This window comes from Rana temporaria, chromosome 5, assembly GCF_905171775.1.
Source record: "Rana temporaria chromosome 5, aRanTem1.1, whole genome shotgun sequence".
Classification (NCBI taxonomy): Eukaryota; Metazoa; Chordata; class Amphibia; order Anura; family Ranidae; genus Rana; species Rana temporaria.
The window spans coordinates 405,598,616-405,619,989 of record NC_053493.1 but is presented as its reverse complement, the minus strand read 5'-3'; positions in this window follow the sequence as shown (position 1 = coordinate 405,619,989).

Here is a 21,374-nt window from a genome sequence, read left to right as displayed (position 1 = left end):
CGACATTGGGAGCTCATGTCGCATGACATGGGAAAATCAATGTTTCCCTATGAGAGCCGTCTTAACTGGTCCGACACAAGTCGGTCCAACTTTGAAAATGCTCCCTGTAGTACGTTGGTCCGACGTTGATCCTACTTCAGCCCATTGAATATCATTGAAGTCGGACCAAAGTAGGATCCTTGTCCTTATCATCCGACTTTTGACATCCGACATTGTGATAACCGTATTTTCCGGTGTATAAGACGACCCCCTAATTTTACAGTTATTTTAAGAGTTTTTGCATGTACGACCCCCCCCCCCCCTGCCGAGGCTTCATATTTCTTCCTTCTTGTGGTTGTAAATGTTGCCAGAGGCTAGGTAGAAGCAACTTGAGCTCTGGGACTACAAGGCTCAGCGCCATGCTGTCTCTTCACAGGGGGAGGCTTTGTGGGAGAGTGTGCAGGTAACATGGCAGACCTCTTAGGGAGGGAGAGGACTCCAGATGAGGTTGTTGCTGCTGTCTCCTCAATGTCAGATACCTGATCGTCATGTGGGTCAGACACAGGCAGTGAGCTCGGCAGCGGGATGTCTCTGTCCCGATCGGCGCCAATTTGGTCCGGAAGCTGTGGGGGCTGCATGTAGTAAGTAGCCTGCATGCTCCTGATGATCGGGAGCTGCCGCGGGTCATGATCCGGGCGATGAAAGGTGTCGATATCCCCTGTTCTAGTGGAGAGGAGCTCGGGCGGGCAGCTGGATGGCTTTGTGTAGCTCTGTGGAGGAGCGGAGCTCCGGGATTAAGCAGCCATATTAAATTGCAGCAAGACCACGCCCCCCGCGATGTATTACAGCACATCCAGCGGCCATCCGAGGGACTGACCCAGCGTATAAGACGACCCCTGGTTTTTGTTGGCTGTTTTTTTTTTTTTTTTTGTAAAAAGTGGTCTTATACGCTGGAAAATACGTACAATAGCAGTAAAAGGAATTTATCTCACACTGGGATTGTTTTGATTGGTCAAAGAACAAGTCAGACTATCACAAAGTCGGATCAAAGTAGTATCCTGTTCATGAAAGTTGGATGGATGTAGGACCAATGTAGGATCGATGTAGGACTGATGTCGCAGAGCAAAGCAGGATGAAAGTCGGATGACTGTCGTGTCGTATCAGTGTGAACCCAGCCTCAGACACAATGCCATCCATGAGTTAAACTGAAACACAAAGGCCCGGATTCACAAAGCACTATCATAGCATAGCACTATCTCGAGATATGCTGCGTAAGTGTAAATGTGCGCCGTCGCATCTGTGCGCCGTGCCCACAGAACTAGATACGCCTGAAAATAGCCTTCTTCCGACCGACATAACTTTCCTACGCTGGCGTATCGTGGGCGCATATTTACACTAGACGTATCTGGCGCTCCCATTGTTTTCCTATTTAAATATGCAAATGAGGGAGATACGGCGATTCACGAACGTACATGCGCCCGACGCAGGCTATGCGCGGTGCGCGTAAGTTGTACGTCCGGCCTAAAGTTATTCCTTATAAAGCAGATGTAACTCAGCACCAGACATGCACAGGTCAGCTGGAGAGCAGCTGCAGCAGCGCCGTTACGGACGAGCTGAGCAACCACACTTGCAGGACAACACATCTGTATGCCAACATGCCAGGCAGGGCCGCCATCAGGAATTATGGGGCCCCTTACACAGCTTCAGGCATGGGCTTGGGGGAAGCTGCCGCAAATTGAGAAAGACGAACTTAAGAAAAATATATTTAAAAAAAGCAACTAAAAAGAATAAAAAAAGAAATTAAAAAATATCCCAAACTTTTTTTTATTTTCAAAAAATTAAAAAAAAAGGGGGCTTGCCATCTGGGGTCCTGTGCTCACACACACCACATCCACCTCACATTGGATTAGCCCAAGTCCACCATACAGGACTTGGGAGCATCAACGCCATGCCAAGGCACCAATTCATACCACATTCACACGGTCATGGGGATAACCTCTCCCCGACGACCCAGGGTGACACACCTTGCTGGCAGGTATGTCACCCACACATTCACACACCAGTCACACTGTAGCCTGCACTACTGACCGTGTGCAGTCACAAAAACAAACAAAAAGGGTTCATGCCATTGGCCGACATGGCATGCCCTTACTGGAGGCCGGCACATGCTTCTCCAAAATACATGACACTCCAAAATAAAAAAAGCTCATAACCTGAGCAAAAAAATAAAATAAAAAAGCTCATAACCGGAGAAAAAAATAAATTAAAAAGCTCATAACCTGAGCAAAAAAAACTCATTTGCCCTGTCGTGGGCCAGGCATGGTGCCACGGCTCCGGCTCCTGAGTTGTCTGGGGGGAGCCTCTAGTGGGGGGGGCATCAGGAGGAGGATCATCCCCAGGTCTGCCACTCCTGGCAGGTGCTGACTGCCTGCCCTTCAACACCAGGGCAATGCGGATGAGGATTGCGTTAGTCTGCGCCTGCATCCGCAGCTGGCGGGTGGTGGTGTGCCGCTGGTGGCTCCTCGTCTGCCTCCTCCTATTTATGCGCTTGGCATAAGCCGGTGGGCCGGCGTATCCCAGGAACTTGCGCCGCGTAGTTCTGAGCATGCGCACAGGGGTGCGGTCATGCTCCGTTCATGATATGCCGGGCGTAAAAAAAAATGCTCCACGCTCGGACCATCATTTGAATAAGGTCACACCCACTTACACTTACGCTGGCTTACGCCTACAAATTACGTTACGCCGGCGTAACGTTGGGAGCATTTGCTTTGTGAATTATATGCTTGCCTCTCTGCGCTGCGCCTAAGGGACGGCGCATGCGCAGTACGTTCGGCGCGGGAACGCGCCTAATTTAAATGAACCACGCCCCCTACCCAGATCATTTGAATTAGACGGGCTTGCGCCGGGGGAATTTACGCTACGCCGCCGCAACTTTACAGGCAAGTGCTTTGTGAATCAAGCACTTGCCCGTAAAACTTGCAGCGGCGTAACGTAAATGTAATACGTTGCGCCGCCGCAGATCTACGTAAATCTGGCCCGAAGTAGCTTCAAAATGTCAGCACAAAAAAGCCTAACTGGACATTTATATGGGTACGTTGCTCAACAAGTGGTTAAAAGGGCATTGGTTTATGAGGCCAAATGCTTTTGTAGCTTCCAGTTACATCTACTTGAACAAGCCCTACATACAAGGCACAGCATAAACAGCAATGGCATAATACAAATGTCTATTTTGGTAGAAAAAAATTGCAAGTAGGCTTTTAGAGTAGAAAGCATACAAGTATGTCAAATGCCAGACAGCCTTCTCTTAGTCATATGTATCCTATTATATCTCTGCAATCAGGACATCATGTTTTAAATGTTCTTCTGAGCCCTGTGCTGCTTTTCTGGAATCTCTTCACAAGTGAGGCTTAATAACTTAATAACTTTGTTCGGTGTCTTCGCTGTAGCGCTTACATTTAGCCGGGTTTGATGGATGAAGCCGTATGCCTTTCGAGCATGGTAGTTATATTTCATTCAAATTAAATCCCCATGTGATTTGTTTTCTGTGTTAGGTGTCTAATGATTTATGAAAAGCTTTAAAAAATGTACAGTAGCAATCACTTACTGCTCCTTTACAGTGGGAGATTTATAGGCGAGGAATGAGAATGGGGCATGGAGAGCAGATGTAAAGTTTGCTTCGACTGCAACATCCATATTACAGCGTGAATGGCAGCCGCTGGTGGGGTTGTGAGGTTGGCTGCACATTGCCAAAACCTCTCTAGAGGTGTGATTGGTGGGAGCAAGTAGTTAGCACTGTGCCCTTAAAGACAAACTCATGACTCCATCCTCCTGCCCACCGGTCCTCTCCTCTACCCCCAGTGGAAGATTTATAGGAGAAGAATGGGAATGGGGCATGGAGAGCAGATGTAAAGTTTGCTTCTTCCATATTACAGCTGCAACATCCATATTACAGCTTGAATGGCAACCGGCAGTGGGGCTATGAGTTTGCTGTACAATGCCCAAACTTCTCTAGAGATGTGATTGGTTGAGGCAAGAAGTTAGCACTGTGCCCTTAAAGCCAAACTCACGACTCCATTCTCCTGCTCATCAATGCTCTCTTCTACCCCTAATAAGAGATTTATTGGAGAGAAATGGGAATAGGGCATGGAGAGCAGATGTAGACTTTGTGCCAGGAGAGGCGAATACATGTGCGCAGGTGCAGAACTTTAAGGAACTCTGGGCCAGATTCACAAAAGGGATACAACGGCGTATCTCCTGATATGCCGTCGTATCTCTGTTTCTATCTATGCGACTGATTCATAGAATCAGTTACGCATAGATATCCATAAGATCCGACAGGTGTAATTGTTTTACACTGTCGGATCTTAGGATGCAGTACCACGGGCGCCGCTGGGGGGAGTTCGCGTCGTAAACCAGCATCGGGTATGCAAATTAGGAGTTACGGCGTTCCACGACGGATTTGAACTGGCCCGCCTTGTGCCGGAGGCCGCCGGCGTAGTTTTCATCGCAAGTGCTTTGTGAATCAGGCACTTGCGATGAAAACTTGCGGCGGTGTAACGTATCTAGGATACGTTACGCCGCCGCGATTCTACGTGAATCTGGCCCTCTGTTCATGGCCAATGTGCAGATACGTGAGCACATGAGTGCATACAGGGGTCAAGTCCTGGGGAAAAAAGTGTGGGAACTCCCACTCAAGATCCCCACCAAAAAAAAAAAAAAAATTATACGCTCATATGCATAATTACTAAACCGCATGTTTTTTTTTTTTTCTCGATCCACTGTACCTTAGTAATCGTTTGTTAGTGGCCGCTTCCTGTATATGGATTCATCGGGTAGTGTGTGGGTATTCTGTCACTTCCTCGATGCCGCAATGTCTCCTGGGAGCTTTTGTCATTGTTCCCAGGAGATTGCGGAGGTCTGCCGCGAGTTATCGCGGGATTTAGAAAGAACTTTAAGCACTAAGGTTCGCCTGCCCCTGACAGTGACTCGAGCTGGGCATCGCCGCTTAGTGAAGGATTGGTTCGGCTGCTCAAGTCCTGCAAAGGGAACTGCGTTCCTGCTCTGGAAACTCCGTTCCCACGCGTTCCCGCAGGACTTGAGCCCTGAGTGCATAGGCACCATTTAAGCTGCACTAGTGCCCTGGGTCATTGCTGTTTGGTCTACTACATTTCCTGGGAATCTGCTATCTGTTCCTGTATTGACCCTCTGCTGCTGACCTGATCTGCTCCTGACACAGCCTGATCGTCACCTGCACTGACCCCTGACTAGATCTGTCTCTGCCTGCTCATTTTGCTCATCTGCTTTGTTGTTACTGATCCTGGCCTGACTTCTGACTACTCTTCTGCCTGCTGTCTGTACCTTATGTGCGTGTTAGTTACTGACCCAGACTGCCTGACTACTGCTCCAGTCCATCTGCCAGTAAGCATCCAGCCTTTCATCCCTGTGTACCCTGGCTCCACCACCAGGTACGTTACAGTTAGCTTGACTGCAACATTCATATTACTAGAGATGGGCCGAACACCCCCCAGTTCAGTTTGCACCAGAAAACCTTGAACAGGCAAATAGTTCTAGCAAATATGCAAACCCTATTAAAGTCTATGGGACAGGAACATGAAAAATCAAAAGTCCTAATTTTAAAGGCTTATACAGTGGGTGACCGCGATATTGTGTCAATCTCGTTCCCTTTCTCGGCGAGATTGACCACCTACGAGCCCCATCGCGGGAGCCAGCGCCGAGCTGGCTTGTCGTGATGGAGACAAAGCCGTCATAGAAGCGACGGGGATCCGACTTGGATTCCCGCCAATTCTAGGTGCGACATTTGGTATGCATTCCTGAGAGGGAGAACTCCACGCCAATTTTTAAATAAAAAAACGACATGAGTTCCCCCTCCGGAGCATACCAGGCCCTTAGGTCTGGTATGGGTTGTAAGGAGACCCCCCCTACGCCGAAAAACCGACGTAGGGGGTCCCCATACAATCCATACCAGACCCGTATCCAAAGCACGCTACCTGCCAGGTTGCGTGCTTGGATAAGGGTCCAGTATGGATTTTGGAGGGGACCTGATACCGTTTTTTTTTTATTACATTTTAAAATGAACCAACTCAATATTGAACCCTACGGCTTAAGACTGGAATGCCATCAAAGTTCATGTGCGTGTAAAGCCAGGCGTCCCAATTCTTTTGACAGTATAGTTTATGGTTCTACAGCTTATTAGACAATTGAGAAGGAGTGTGATTATGCTCTTCAGATATACTGTATGCAGCAACCAACCACATTATTATTTTTATAGGGCCTCAGATGGGATGGATTTGTAAATATGTAAACGTGTAAATGTTGGCATGGGTAGCCATTCACCGGATTGCTTCAAAAATCCTCATCCTCAGAAATCAGAACCTTACATTGTAATATCCAGAGGTTAAATATATATAAAAGCGATAAATGTGGATTTAGTCACATTTTCTATAACAGAAAAGAGAGCTACAGTACTGATCTTTTATCTCTCGGAGTGTATACATGCATTATTGAAACGATACATTGGAAGTGCAGGAATATTACGGGCTAATGTTTCTGTGCTATATATTAATAATGAAAAAGCTGAATATCAAGGCTGGAAATCATTGTATTCATTCTGGTGTAATTCTACAACAATTTTCTTCATGAAAATGAAATGGAATCCCTACATAAGAATGAGATCAGTGTCATGGACGTTTTCACGCAGGGAAGGCCCACTTAGTTGTTGTATATATTTCATTGTATCCTGAAATTCCTGATGCTGCTTGTGTAGATGTTCCAAGAGCATTCAAAAACCTCCTATTAACCACTTAAGCCCCAAGCCTGTTTTTCAGATTTGGCGTTTACAAGACTAAAACATTTTTTTTTGCTAGAAAATTGCTTAAAACCCCCAAACATTATATATATTTTTTCTAACACCCTAGAGAATAAAATGACGGTCATTGCAATACTTTTTGTCACACCGTATTTGCGCAGTGGTCTTACAAGCGCACTTTTTTTGGAAAAAAATCACTTTTTTGAATAAAAAAAAAAGACAACAATAAATTTGGCCCAATTTTTTTATATATTGTGAAAGATAATGTTACGCCGAGTAAAATGATACCCAACATGTCATGCTTAAAAATTGCGCCCGCTCGTGACATGGCGTCAAACTTTTACCCTTAAAAATCTCGATAGGCGACGTTTAAAAAATTCTATAGATTGCATTTTTTGAGCTACAGAGTAGGTCTAGGGCATGGGTCCTCAAACTACGGCCCTCCAGTTGTTCAGGAACTACAATTCCCATCATGCCTAGTCATGTCTGTGAATGTCAAAGTTTTGCAATGCCTCATGGGATGTGTAGTTCCACAATAGCTGGAGGGCCATGGTTTGAGGATCCCTGGTCTAGGGCTAGAATTATTGCTCTTGCGGCGATACCTCACTTGTGTGGTTTGAACACCGTTTTCATATGCGGGCGCTACTTGCGTATGCGTTTGCTTCTGCGCGCAAGCTCGTCGGGACGGGGGGCTTTAAAACAATTATTTATTTATTTTTCTTATTTATTTTTATTGATTTTATAATTTTTTACACAAAAATGTATCACTTTTATTCCTATTACAAGGAATGTAAACATCCCATGTAATAGAAAAAAGCATGACAGGTCCTCTTAAATATGAGATCTGGGGTCATAAAGACCTCAGATCTCATATTTAGACTTAAATGCAAAATAAAAAAATAAAATGGAAATGTTGTTTTTTAAAAAAATTACAACAAAAAAATGTCTCTTTAAGACGCTGGGCGGGACTGATGTTTTGACGTCACTTCCGCCCTGCAATGCTATGAGGACGGGTGGGGGCCATCTTGCCCTCACTCGCGTCCTCACACAACAGGCAGCAGCACCCGATCGCCTCCGCCGCTACCGACGGCTCCGGTAAGCGGCAGAGGGCGCGGGAGAGCGGCGGGAGGGGGGCCCTCTCCCGCCACAGATAACGGAGACCGCCGTTATCGTTTACAGGCCCGCCCATTGAAGAGATGAATATCTTGGTTGTGGCAGCAGCTGCTGCCGTTACCGAGATATCCATCTTTAATAACAGGACGTATATATATACAGTGGGCGGGCGTTAACCTGTTAATGGTGAATCTGCCCTGTGTGTTCAGAAAATGCATAGTTTGAGTTTTTACTGTGACATTGGACTTAAAGAAATGATGTCAATTGGATTCTTGCTTGCTGTCCCATATTTTGATGATTCAATTTACGTTGTACACAGGGCCGGTGCTACCACTAGGCAAACTAGGTAGCCGCCTAGGGCGCACTGCTGTCTAGGGCACCCGGCTACTGGTGTTCCTACTCTCTTCTCTCTGCAGCAAGCAACTAGGTCTCAGCATCAGCAGGCAGCCGCCGCTCTGTACATACATACATACATACGGAGGACTGTATCTGTGTCCCGACTCCTGAATGAATGGAAGAAAGAAAACATTAATTGATGAGTGAGTGAGTGAATAACTTGTATAACGCTACAAATGGGAACTGAATCGCCTCAAGGCACTTATTTCCATCCAGTGTCGTCCTTATCCTTCAGAAGAGATGAGTCTTAAGTCTGAAGGCCCGATGGTTTTCTTCCATGCAGATGTTTGCGGGCAGAGAGTTCCATAGCCGTGGTCCTTGGACTGCAAATCTTCGTTCTCCCTTTGATTTGTAGCAGGACTTGGGGATGTGGAGGAGGTTTTGGTTGGTTGATCGGGAAGTGCGATTAGGGGTGTAATGCTTTATTTTCTCACACAAGTATTGAGGAGCCTTTCCTTGTGTGCACTTGTGGGTAAGACAGAGGGTCATGAATGTGATCCTATCCTTTACGGTTAGCCAATGAAGGGTCCTCAGTGATGGGGTGATGGATTCCCATGTTTTTTTCCCTGATACCAGTCTGGCTGCCGTGTTCTGGACGACTTGTAGACGTGATATCTGATATTTAGGTAGGCCATTATAGAGGGAGTTTGCGTAGTCGAGTCAGGAATTGATGATAGTTCCAACTACTACTGCTATGCCTTCTTTTGGGATGAAGGGGATGAGTCTACGCAGCAGCCAGAGGAGATGGTGGGATCCGCTGACTACTGATCCTATTTGTGCATCCATCGACATTTCAGAGTCAAAGATGACTCCGAGACTTTTGACTTTGGTGCTTGGGGTGATCATATGTCCAAGGATGGTGGGTGGTGTCCATGAAGTCTCAGTTTTTGTCTTTCGGTTTGCGTGGAGGAGAAGAAGTTCTGTCTTGGATCCATTGAGTTTGGTGGGCACTGGTAGGCTCCATTGATGGGCACTGGTAGTCTGCATTGATGGGCACTGGTAGGCTGCATTGATGGGCACTCGTAGGCTGCATTAATGGGTGATGGTAGGCTGCATTGATGGGCGCTGGTGAGGCTGCATTGATGGGCGCTGGTGAGGCTGCATTTGATGGGTGCTAGTGAGCTGCATTTTATGGGCACTTTATTAAAAAGGTTGGGTATACATAGGCAGGGCAAAGGGGGTGGAGCCAGGGGTGGAGCCAGGGGGGCAGCAAAATAAAATTTTGCCTATGGTGTCAAAAATCCTTGCACCAGCCCTGGTTGTACAGTAATACTTTGGATTACGAGCATAATTTGTTCCAAGAATGCTTGTAATCCAAAGCACTCATATATCATACTGAGTTTGCCCATAGGAAATAATAGAAACGTAGTTAATTCGTTCCACAGCCACTGCTTGTTTATGCAGTACCGCATTTGGCCAGAAGTGCGGGGGCGCCGGAGACACTCAGAAACACTCAGAGACGTTTGGAGACCACTTATAGACGCTCAGAGATACTCGGGAACGGAGTGTTTCTGAGTATCTCTTTTGAAGGTTTCATTTAATTTTGGAAAACACAGAAAGAAAATGAAACAGTATTTTTTTCATCCAAAGGTGTAAATGAATAAGATATTTTTCACACACATCATCGGCATACCTAGAACTGCACCCCAAAACACATTATACTACTCCTCTTGAGTATGACGATACCACATATTGAGTAGTTTTTAATCTAGCTGCACAAAGGAGTCCAAAAATTACCTTTGGGCCTGCAAGGGGCATAAACTACGTATCTCATTTCCTGACTGCCTATCATATTTTGGAGGTCCTGGAGCACCAGGACAGTAGAAACACCCACAAAACAACCACATTTTGTTAAGTTGTTTGTTAAAAAAGGTGTCACACTAAACAAGTAAAAATTTGATAAACATTGATGTGAAAATCAGTCCTCTCTTGATCACAATGCAATGACGTCAGCACACCACTCCTCCTGACGTGCGTTTCATTACAATCTGATGTCATCCTGGGGCACGTGGCCCTTGGATGATGTCAGATTGCGACGAAACGCGTGTCAGGAGGAGTGGCGTACTGACGTCATTGCGTTGTGATCCCGAGAGGATCAGCGTTTGCTAGCCGGCCGGCTTTTAACCTTGGTGTTTTATTATTTACTTTCTATCTCTTTCCTTTTTTTGGGTAAATATTCCTGGTCCACGTCCATGATCACTGAATACCTGAGTCTTCTTAGTCATTTGGCGGGTGTCCTGCTCTTATCATACTAAACATCTGTCTGTGAGCTGACATCTCAAAACCTCCTGGAAAAAGGCCCTGGCTGCAAGCTTCAAATGCAGCCACTGTGCCCATGAATTGCAGCCACTGTGCCATCAATTGCAGCCACTGTGTGCATCAAATGCAGCCACTATACCCACCAAATGTAGCCACTGTGCTCATAAAATGCTGCCACTGTGCCATCAAATGCAGCCACTGTGACCATCAATTGCAGCCACTGTACCCATCAACTCTAGCCACTGTGCCCCATCAACTCTAGCCACTGTGCCCCATCAAATGCAGCCACTGTGCCCATCAAATGCCGCCATTGTGCTATCAAATGCCACCACTTTGCCCATCAATTGCAGCCACTGTGCCCATCAAATGCTGCCACTGTGCCCATCAAATGCCCCCACTGTGCAAATAAAATGCTGCCACTGTGCCCATCAAAAGTTGCCATTGTGACCCCCCCGCCCGCTCGCTGTCTGACCGGCACTTAACCTATGTTGGCAGGTGGGTCAGACATCGGCTAGCTGTGTGATCCATGCGTCTCCTCCCCTCCACCTGATAGGCGTCCAATAGCAGCTCCTTTCCTTTCAGCCAATCAGGTGACAGGTAACAGACCCGCGCTTCCTGATTGGCGGAGAGGCGGTTCAGTGTTAGAAAAGTGAATATTCATTCGCTTTTCTAACACACCTGGGCGGACTCCGAGTGCAATGTTTTGCACTCGGAGTCCACCTTTTTTGAAGCTTATTAGCACCTATGGCTCTAATCAGGTGCTTCAAAAATACACCCCTGCCACTATAATTCAGGTGCCCGGCATCCAAAAAGCGGTTAACACTAGGGGGCAATCAAGGGGTTAAGTGTGTCCTAGGGAGGTGCTTTCTAACTGTGGGGGGATGTTACACTGAAGGAAAACAGAGATTGTGTTTCAGCTTAGCTGAAAAATAAGATCTCCCTTTTCCTCACTGACAGATCAGCAGTGTGCCTTGTTTACATAGGCACAGTGCTGGTCCTTGTCTCCTGTGAACAATCGGCGGGTCGCGTTGGCCATCGGGGCGCCAGACCCGCTGATTGGCTCCTGCTGTGTCCAATCACAGCGGGATCGTCGCTTTAGTGGCGCGCGTACGCCCCCTAAACCACGTACACTAAATCACGTACAGTTATGTGATTTTGCGCACCCGGGCCACCCTGTTGCAGTATATGTATGATGGGCGGTTCGGAAGTGGTTAGCAAACAAAATATTTTTCCATTAGCATTCAAGTCTACTTTCATATATCTCTGTTTTGCGCTTCCAGGTTTTTAATACTACAGGATAAATCACATCATATTTTATGGGTCGAACCTAGCGCAGCATCTCCCTGTCTATTCCGTAACTTTTTTTGTGACTAGTTCTTTGATCTGATTAAATGTATTAATTAGTAATTACTACTAACCACGGGACGTCACACATAATTAAGTTAGAAGAGTTTCTTCCATTCTTTTGCTCATCTCCGAGCCTCTATTCCTTCCGCGTACCAATCAGACACACCGGGGATTCGCCACTCAGACAGAACAGCCTCAGATATAAAATATATATGCGATGCAGATTTATAGATCGCCGCTGTGATCTGCCTAGGGAGCCGTCTCTTCACTTAACAAACGACGAAAAAGCAATGGGAGAAAGGTCATTCTTCGAGGCTGAGAGGTGGCCGGTTTAACATGGAGGTCGTGTTTTCCTTTGAAACGGCTGCAGATTTGCGAGGTAACATCACGGATTACAAGAAGAAGTGCACACGGATATTAAAGGGATGGAAAAAGAAAATATACACCCCTGGATCAAGATCTAAAAAATTCAGGAGTTTGTCAAAGCTAAAATAGTTAGAAGTGGAGGCCGTATAGTGGGAGAACACCAATGACTTCCTCTCCTCTAATATTAAAAAAATTTTTTTTTTTATTTGTGATCTACTTATAGCCAACCCTGTATCTTGGCCCAGGCCAACAAGGCACAGACCTAGGGCAGCACTTTGCAGGGGGGCAGCATGAAAAGAGTCCCCGCCAGCTTGCACTACACTTTTAGTGCAGCGCCTGTCTTATGAGGTGGACTGGGCCGCAAGACAAATTGGTCTGGCGCCCCCATAAAGTGGCTACACTGCTGCTGGTATGATAGGGATGGCGCAGACACAAGGGACACTGACATGGTCACCTATACCTGGCAGGTAGGTAGTAGGACTCTCCTGCAATCCTTTGCATGTGTCAGTTGTACATATTAGGGAATCTTAATTTTATTTCTGTTGATGAGAAAAATAAACAGATGGGTTTATTTGTTCCTGCCCCCTTCCTTTGCTCACTGCCTGGACCACATACCTTCGTGTTCGCTACGTCGCCGCTAGTATAGTTTCCCGTCGCAAAGTTACACTTTTTTTTTGGTGCCTTAACTTTAGTCAGCAAGTGTATTGCTGTCTAAAGTATGGCCGTCGTTCCCACGAAATTTAAAAATCAGCGTCGTTTGCGTAAGCCGTCCGGGAATACGGAAGTACGCTACGCGCGTCGCAGTTCAAAAAAATGACGTCACGGCGCGCAAAGCACGGCGGGAGTTAGGAAACGGAACATGCGCAGTAGGTCCGGCGCGGGAGCGCGCCTAATTTAAATGGGATATATATATATATTCGCCAGCACACCAGGAATCATAACGTCCAAAGATTTAATGCATATCTATTATGTCAAAAAGAGCAACGTTTCGAGGCCACGCAGGACCTCTTCGTCAGGCAAAAACGAAGAGGTCCTGCGTGGCCTCGAAACGTTGCTCTTTTTGACATAATAGATATGCATTAAATCTTTGGACGTTATGATTCCTGGTGTGCTGGCGAATATATATATATATGATTTGCTTTCCGGTTCCCAGCCGGTGATCGTTTCAGCACCCTTTTACTACTTGGCCATTTTGCCGGAAGGTGTGCAATCGGAATATTTTTGAGATAATTTAAATGGGACTCGCCCCATTCGATTGGGCACGCCTTGCGCCGGACGGGTTTAGGATACACCGGCGCAAATTTCCAGGTAAGTGCTTTGTGGATCGGGCACTAACTTGGAAAAATTGCGGCGGTGTAACTTAAACTAGTTACGTTACACTGCGCCCGGGCTATGTGAATCTGGCCCATAATGACTATCATTGGAGGATATAGATCACATGGCCGACCCTGTGATGGTGTGTGGCTGATGACGCGATAGAAAGGGGAAGTGATCATTGGTGCTATAACAAGCAATAGGGGTATATACAGTATTTGACGCACACTAATTTCCCCAGGATACGCTGATGAAGTCCCGCCCCAGGGACGATACGCATGCGTGTCGACAGGGTCGCCATGTGACATTATTTGTTTTACCGACCAGGGATGTGTAGAGAGACGCTGCTTTCATGTAAGCCACAGGCTTTTACTCCTAGCACTGGGATCAGTGCTTTTTATGTGAGTCGTTTTCCTTTAATAAATGTGATTATTTTATATGAAACAGAGAGCACTATGGGCCAGATTCACAAAAGAGATACGACGGCGTATCTCCTGATACGCCGTCGTATCTCTGAGATACGATTGTCGTATCTTTGCGACTGATTCATAGAATCAGTTAGAGCCGGTTCACACTGGGGCGACTTACGATCCGACTTCATGTCGCCTCAAGTCGTCCCAAGTCGCGCTGTAGAGAAAAACAATGGAAGTGAATGGGAACGGTGTTAATACACACGACTCAAGGCGATCCGACTTCAGAAAAGGTTCCTGTACTACTTCAATCCGACTTGTAGGCGATTTGTACCCATTGATTTCAATGGAAGTCGCCTCAGAAGTCGGATCACTGTCTTAACTGAAGCTACTTTCCAGGAAGATAACATACATTTCTCAGGCAAACCCCTCCTGCCCCCCTCCCTCCCCCTCCCTCTCCTAGAGCTGATTGTTGTTTTATTGGCCACTGGAAAGTCTCCTGTCCTGGAGACAACTTCAAGTTGTGTTGTAAATCGCCCCAGATCGCCCTGTGGTTCATGTTCAAGTCGTGTCGGAGTCGCCTCTGAAAGTCGCGCTGGAAGTCGTGTCGCCCTAGTGTGAACTGACTCTAACGCATAGATAGCCCTAAGATCCGACAGGTGTAACTGTGTTACACCGTCGGATCTTAGGCTGCAATTCTAGGCCGGCCGCTAGGTGGCGATTCCATTGCGGTCGGCGTAGAATATGCAAATGACTAGTTACGCCGATTTACGAACGTCCGCTTTGCCCGTCGATCTAAATTTACGTAGTTTCTGTAGAGATGTGTCGCGTAAAACTAAGCATGCCCTCTAGGTGGTCTAACCAATGTTAAGTATGGCCGTCGTTCCCGCGTCAAATTTTTAAATTTCACGTCGTTTGCGTAAGTCGTCCGTGAATGGCGCTGGACGCCATTTACGCTAACGTCGAAACCAATGACGTCCTTGCAACGTCATTTAGCGCAATGCACGTCGGGAAATTTTAGGGACGGAGCATGCGCAGTACGTTTGGCGCGGGAACGCGCCTAATTTAAATGGTCCCTGCCCCATTTGAATTAGGCGGGCTTGCGCCGGGCGGATTTACGTTACACCGCCGCAAGTTTACAGGTAAGTGCTTTGTGAATCAGTCACTTACGCTGTAAACTTGCAGCAGTGTAACGTAAATGGGATACGTTACGCCGCCGCAGCCCTGTTTGTTTAATTGATTTTTTCATGACTGCTCATTGCCAAGTGTTTGGGAGGAAACTGACGCTTTTTACGAACGGCGCATGCGTCGTCCGTGAAAGTATCCCAGTGCGCATGCTCCAAATTAACCAGCAAAAAGCCAATGCTTTCGACGTGAACGTAAATGACGCCCAGCCCTATTCGCGAACGACTTACGCAAATGACGTAATCGACAGAAAATTTGACGCCGGCCCGACGTCCATACTTAACATTGGCTGCGCCTCATATAGCAGGGGTAACTTTACGCCGGAAAAAGCCTAACGTAAACGGCGTATCTGTACTGCGACGGCCAGGCGAACGTTTGTGAATTGGCGTATCTAGCTGATTTACATATTTTAGGCGTAAATCAACGTACACGCCCCTAGCGGCCAGCGTAAATATGCAGTTAAGATACGACGGCGTAGGAGACTTACGCTGGTCGTATCTTATACAAATTCTGGTGTATCTGATTCTTTGAATCAGGCGCAAAGATACGACGCCTCAGACTCAGAGATACGACGGCGTATCTGGAGATACGCCGTCGTTTCTCCTACGTGAATCTGGGCCCATGTGTTTTTTTTTTTCAAAATTGCCGCTCTTTTTTTGTTTATAGCGCAAAAAATAAAAACCGCACAGGCGATCAAATACCACCAAAAGATTTGTAGGAAAAAAAGGACGTCGATTTTGTTTGGGAGCCACGTCGCACGACCGTACAATTGTCAGTTAAAGCGATGCAGTGCCGGGAGCTGAAGTTTCGCCTGGACAGGAAGGGGGTATATGTGCCCAGTAAGCAAGTGGTTAATAGCGCTGCACTATTTATTTATAAGTGGTTAATACGGCGCAGTGCTATAGTCTGCATACATTTGGTTTCCTCGTATCTCCATGATCCACCAAGGAGAATGAATGAAGGAAATGACGAGTCTTGAATATTGAAGTTCCTCAAAGATGAGGTAAATCTGCATGTGTATATTTCATAAATAAAAAAATGACAATCAATTTTTCGCGGTTTGCGAATCAGATTCGCTCATCATTTAGAACGGTTGCAGCAACTTAAGCTATTCTTTGTGCCTTATTAAGCAAGCTCATATATGTTGTTGTAATTGTATAGTAATGTCTGGTTGGCATGACTAATGATGCTAAGTAGTGATATATTACATTGCAAAACTGGCGTTCAGGGATTACTGCGCTACAACTCATGCATCAATTCCCCCGATTTAAGAAGCTTTGAAATGTTTGGCGGTATCATTAGCTATGATATAGAAGCGAAATCCCACTATAACTGACATGGCTTGAAAAATATCAATTAACGGCTCTCGCTGAGTGATCTGACTTTCATGCTAGTCCGGCTTCCTCACAAGTGCTAATTGCCGAGTTATTAATACACTAAAAGTACATGAAAGAGAATAAACAGCCCGTGAACTTTCTTCTGAAGGAAATCAATTACTCCTCCCCAAAGAGTCCAAGACATCCCAGAACAGATTCCAAAATTTCTGTTTGCATTGCATGCAGCAGATTGCATGTGGGTCTTAGAGCTTAGCAAGGGGAATGCATCATTTACTCAAGGTTTTTATTTTCTCATTTTAAATTATAAATTTTTTAAAGAGCACATAAAAAAGATATAAAAAATAATAATTTCCCGCTGGACCAAATTGGACCATGCTTTTTAGTTTTTTTTTGCTTTCCTCCGGATCAACTGTGAGTATAGTGATCGGTATATGGAGATTTTCTATTCATTTATTATTTTCTATTGGTTGAACTAGATGGACTTTTTTCAACCTAAGTATGTACCGTATATACTCGAGTATAAGACAAGTTTTTTAGCACATTTTATTGTGCTGAAAATGCCCCCCTCGGCTTATACTCGAGTCACCTTTTTGCGCCTCAACTCCCAAACTTTGGGGACCCGGTACCGACCGACCGTAGGTCCCCTGGACCCCAAACTTGGCACACATGTAGCCTCTCTACAAGTGTGCAAAGTTTGTTGTCCGGGGGACCTACGGCCTGGGAGCACAGATTTTTCAAAGCCAGGCACCCCTTCCATAGACTTCCATGTTAAACGGTCATTTCTCTGGTGAGTTGGGGACTCGGTACCGGGCGGTCGTAGGTCCCCTGGACCCGAAACTTCGTACACACGTAGCCCTATTTCTCTTCTACAAGTGTGCAAAGTTTGTTGTCTGGGGGACCTACTGCTGGGGAGCACCGATTTTTCAAATCCAGGCACCCCTTCCATAGACTCCCATGTTAAACGTCAGTCTAGTCATGGACACAGTGAGGCATGGGCACAGTGAGGCATGGGCACAGTGAGGCATGGGCACAGTGAGGCATGGGCACAGTGAGTCATGGACACAGTGAGTCATGGACACAGTGAGGCATGGACACAGTGAGGCAAAGTGAGGCACAGTGAAGCATGCAGATGGACACCCTAGGCTTATACTCGAGTCAATATGTTTTCCAATTTTTTGGGGGTAAAATTAGGTGCCTCGGCTTATATTCGGGTCTGCTTATACTCGAGTATATACGGTAACTACGGTGTTGATTAGAGATACCCGTCGTGACGTCACAAAGGGTGGGCACCAGGTGACATCGCTAGGTGGCTCCTCCCCTTACCTATATAAGAACTGTCAAACAGCAAGCCAGGCATTCAGCAGTTTGCCTTGGTTGACGGCGGAGCTTTTTTTTTCTTCTTTCCTTTTCAGGTGGCGTTGTGATTAACGATGGATCTACAAAGCTTTGCACAATTAGGGCTTAGAAGGCACTGTGCAGCAGACAGTGCATTGCAGGACATTCGGCAGGGCAAACACCTGTCAAACACCCTGCAAATTAGGGTTTTTTGCTGAACAGGCGATGCTCGGGCTGAACTTTACCTCGGCCCAAACCGTTGACCCAGCTCTAGTGTTGATTTATTAAAATGGGAGTGTGAAAAATCTGGTCTAGCTGTGCATTGTAGCCAAACAGCTTCTAACTTCAGATTGTTCAATTAACCTCTTGCCGACCTACCGCCATGGTACTCCTGCGTGAATCGCCATAGCTGTACAGGCGCTTTAATGAGGAAGTAAACCCTCTTAAAAAAAAAACACAAAAAAATCCTGCAAGAGAAAGACAAATTGAGCTAGTATGCATAGCATACTAGCTCATTATGAATTACTTACCTGAGATAGAAGCCCCCAAAGCGGTCCTCGGTCACCTCCTCCACTGTCGCCATCTCTCCTAAAGTTAGTTCCGGGTATCGCTGCTCCGGCGCTGTGACTGACCGGAGCAGCGATGACGTCACTCCCACACATGCACATGAGAGCCACTAGTGACGGCACGTTAGCCTTCACGAACGGCACGCTCAGTGCGCCTGCACCGTTGTCTATGAGCACATGCGCCCTAGACATCGATGCCCCTTTTTTTGGAAAAGATCTCCTTAACCGTGTAGGTTATAGAGATATTTCTTGGGCCAACAAGTAAGCCTTAATCTAGGCTTACCTGTAGGTTAAAGTGGTCTGTAAGGCCGTGTACACACGGGCAAACATGTACGATGAAACCGGTCCTCCGGACCGTTTTCACCGTACATGTCTGCCCGTGGATTTCTGTACGATGGCTGTACTAACCATCTTACAGAAATTTGCGCGTAAACAATACGCGGGGCGTGACCGCGGTGTCGCCGCGACGATGACGCAGCGACGTGGGCGGGCCTGCCAGTTAAATGCTTCCACGCATGCATCAAAGTCATTCGACGCATGCGAGGGATGGCGGGCGCTCGGACATGTATGGTAGGTCTGTACAGACGACCGAACATGTCCGAGCGGACAGGATTCCAGCGGGCTGTTTTAAAACAAGTCCAGGAATATTTGTCCGCTGGGAAAAGGCCCGGCGGGCAAATTTTTGCTGGAATCCTGTCCGCTCGCGCCTACACACGACCGAATATGTCTGCTGAAACTGGCCCACGGACCAGTTTCAGCAGACATGTTTGGTCGTGTGTACGAGGCCTAAGGGTTTACAACCACTTTAAGGAATATAGGGCATGCACTCACGCCCACGGCGTGGCGTAGGAGCTTGTGCACGTGACCGATGGCCGCCTGGCTACTTGCAGATTGCTTCAGAGAAAGAAAGAACAGAGATCTGTCAATGTAAATAGACAGATCACTGTTCTGTCAGGGGTGAGTAGAGCGACCTTTTGTTCTTAATGCTTAGGAACAACGATCGGTCTCCTCATCCAGACAGTCCCATCCCCCCACAGTTAGAATCACTCCCTAGATAACACAATTAACCCCTTGATCACCCTCTTCCCTGCCAATGACTTTTATACAGTAATCGGTGGCTATTTATAGCACTAATCGCTGTATATGGTCCCAAAATAGTGTCAAAAGTGTCCGATCTGTCCGCCGTAATGTCGCAATTCAGATAAAAATTGCAGATTGCTGCCATTATTAGTAAAAAAAATCATAATAATAAAAATGCCATAAATCTATCCCCTATTTTGTAGATGCTATAAGTTTTACACAAACCAATCAATATACGCTTATTGTGGTGTATGTGTCACTGGCGCAAAAAAAAAAACTTTATTGTGTCAATGTGTTTTAGATATGTTTAAATTATGCGTTTGCTGCAGTTAAGTGTTTCCCACCTGTATTGTGGTATAATTTGTTACAAGAAATAAGGTGATAACTGCGCAAACTATGTATTACTGTATATTATACCACTTCTACTTCAACAGTGAATATTTAATATTAATAAAGTGCTGTCATGTGCTTAAGAAATGGACAATTATACCAAATATTCCACACAACCATGTGTTTTCAACATGGTGAAATATAGAAAATTATGATGAAAAAAAATAGAATTAAAAAACAAAAAATAAAAGTGTAAAAGAAAAAAAAATACAGCCCCAGTGTTGCTCTTCAATGCTGATCAATTAATTCCCATGTGCTCAATTCCTCATCCGTGACTGAACAAAGCTATTTATCCACCAACTTGTGAAGACACCACCACCTTCTGAAATGGTCATTCACCAGAAACAAGCTACATCGCACCTTTGGTTCATATAAGAAATAACCACTCCACTCATAAGGATCAATCTGAAACTCTTTCCAATCCGCATGCCAATATTCACTTTTAAACATCCGTACTGGCTTATCTTAGGCCTTATACACACGAGCGGATCTGTCTGATGAAAACGGTCCGCGGACCGTTTTCATCAGGCATGTCCGCTAGCAGATTTCGGTCTGATGGTTGTACACACCATCAAACCAAAATCCCAGCGGACAGGATACGCGGTGACGTGGCCGCGCCGTCGCCGCGACGATGACGTGGCGACGTGCGCAACCCTGGAAGGTCAATGCTTCCACGCATGCGTCTAATCACTTTGACGCATGCGAGGGCTTTCGGCCGAGCGGACATGTCCGGTAAGTCGTACAGACGACCAAACATGTCCGACGGACAGGCTTCCAGTGGACATGTTTCTTAGCATGCTAAGAAACATTTGTCCGCTGGAAACCTGTCCGATCCGCCGGAAAATTGTCCGGTCGGCCGTACACACGACCGAACATGTCCGCGTAAACTGGTCCGCGGACCAGTTTCAGCAGACATGTTCGGTCGTGTGTACGAGGCCTTAGGATCTCATATAAAAATAAATAGCCATCATCGCGCAATATATTTACTATTTATTGATAAAATAAGGTAAAATGTTATCACTCACAGATTTTAGTGCCTGGAGGCCGGCACAGGGCCTTTCCAGCAGTGTATATGGGGCTGAAATGTCAGCGTGCGTTCCCCTGTGGCTGGCATGCGGCCCAAGCCTCGCTATCATGCGGGTGCAGGCAGGAAGTGATGTTTTTGTTACCCAGAAGCCTCTACACATTTCACAATCAATATTGTGTCTTCAGCGATTGGTTAAATTTGGTGTGACCCAAAGTGCCTGATATGCATTGGGGGGGGGGGGGTCACGCCCATGTTATTTTTACCAACTTTTTTTTATTGCTGGCCATTTTATTTTTTTTAGATTCAGCTGATAAATCGATTGTTAAAGTGGAAGTCCATGCAAAAGCTGCATCTATAGGCACCGGGGGTCTAACACTAAACTCTCTATCCCTGTAAAGAAAAAACTAGTATACATACCTTTTTGGAAGCCGATCTGACCCGCTC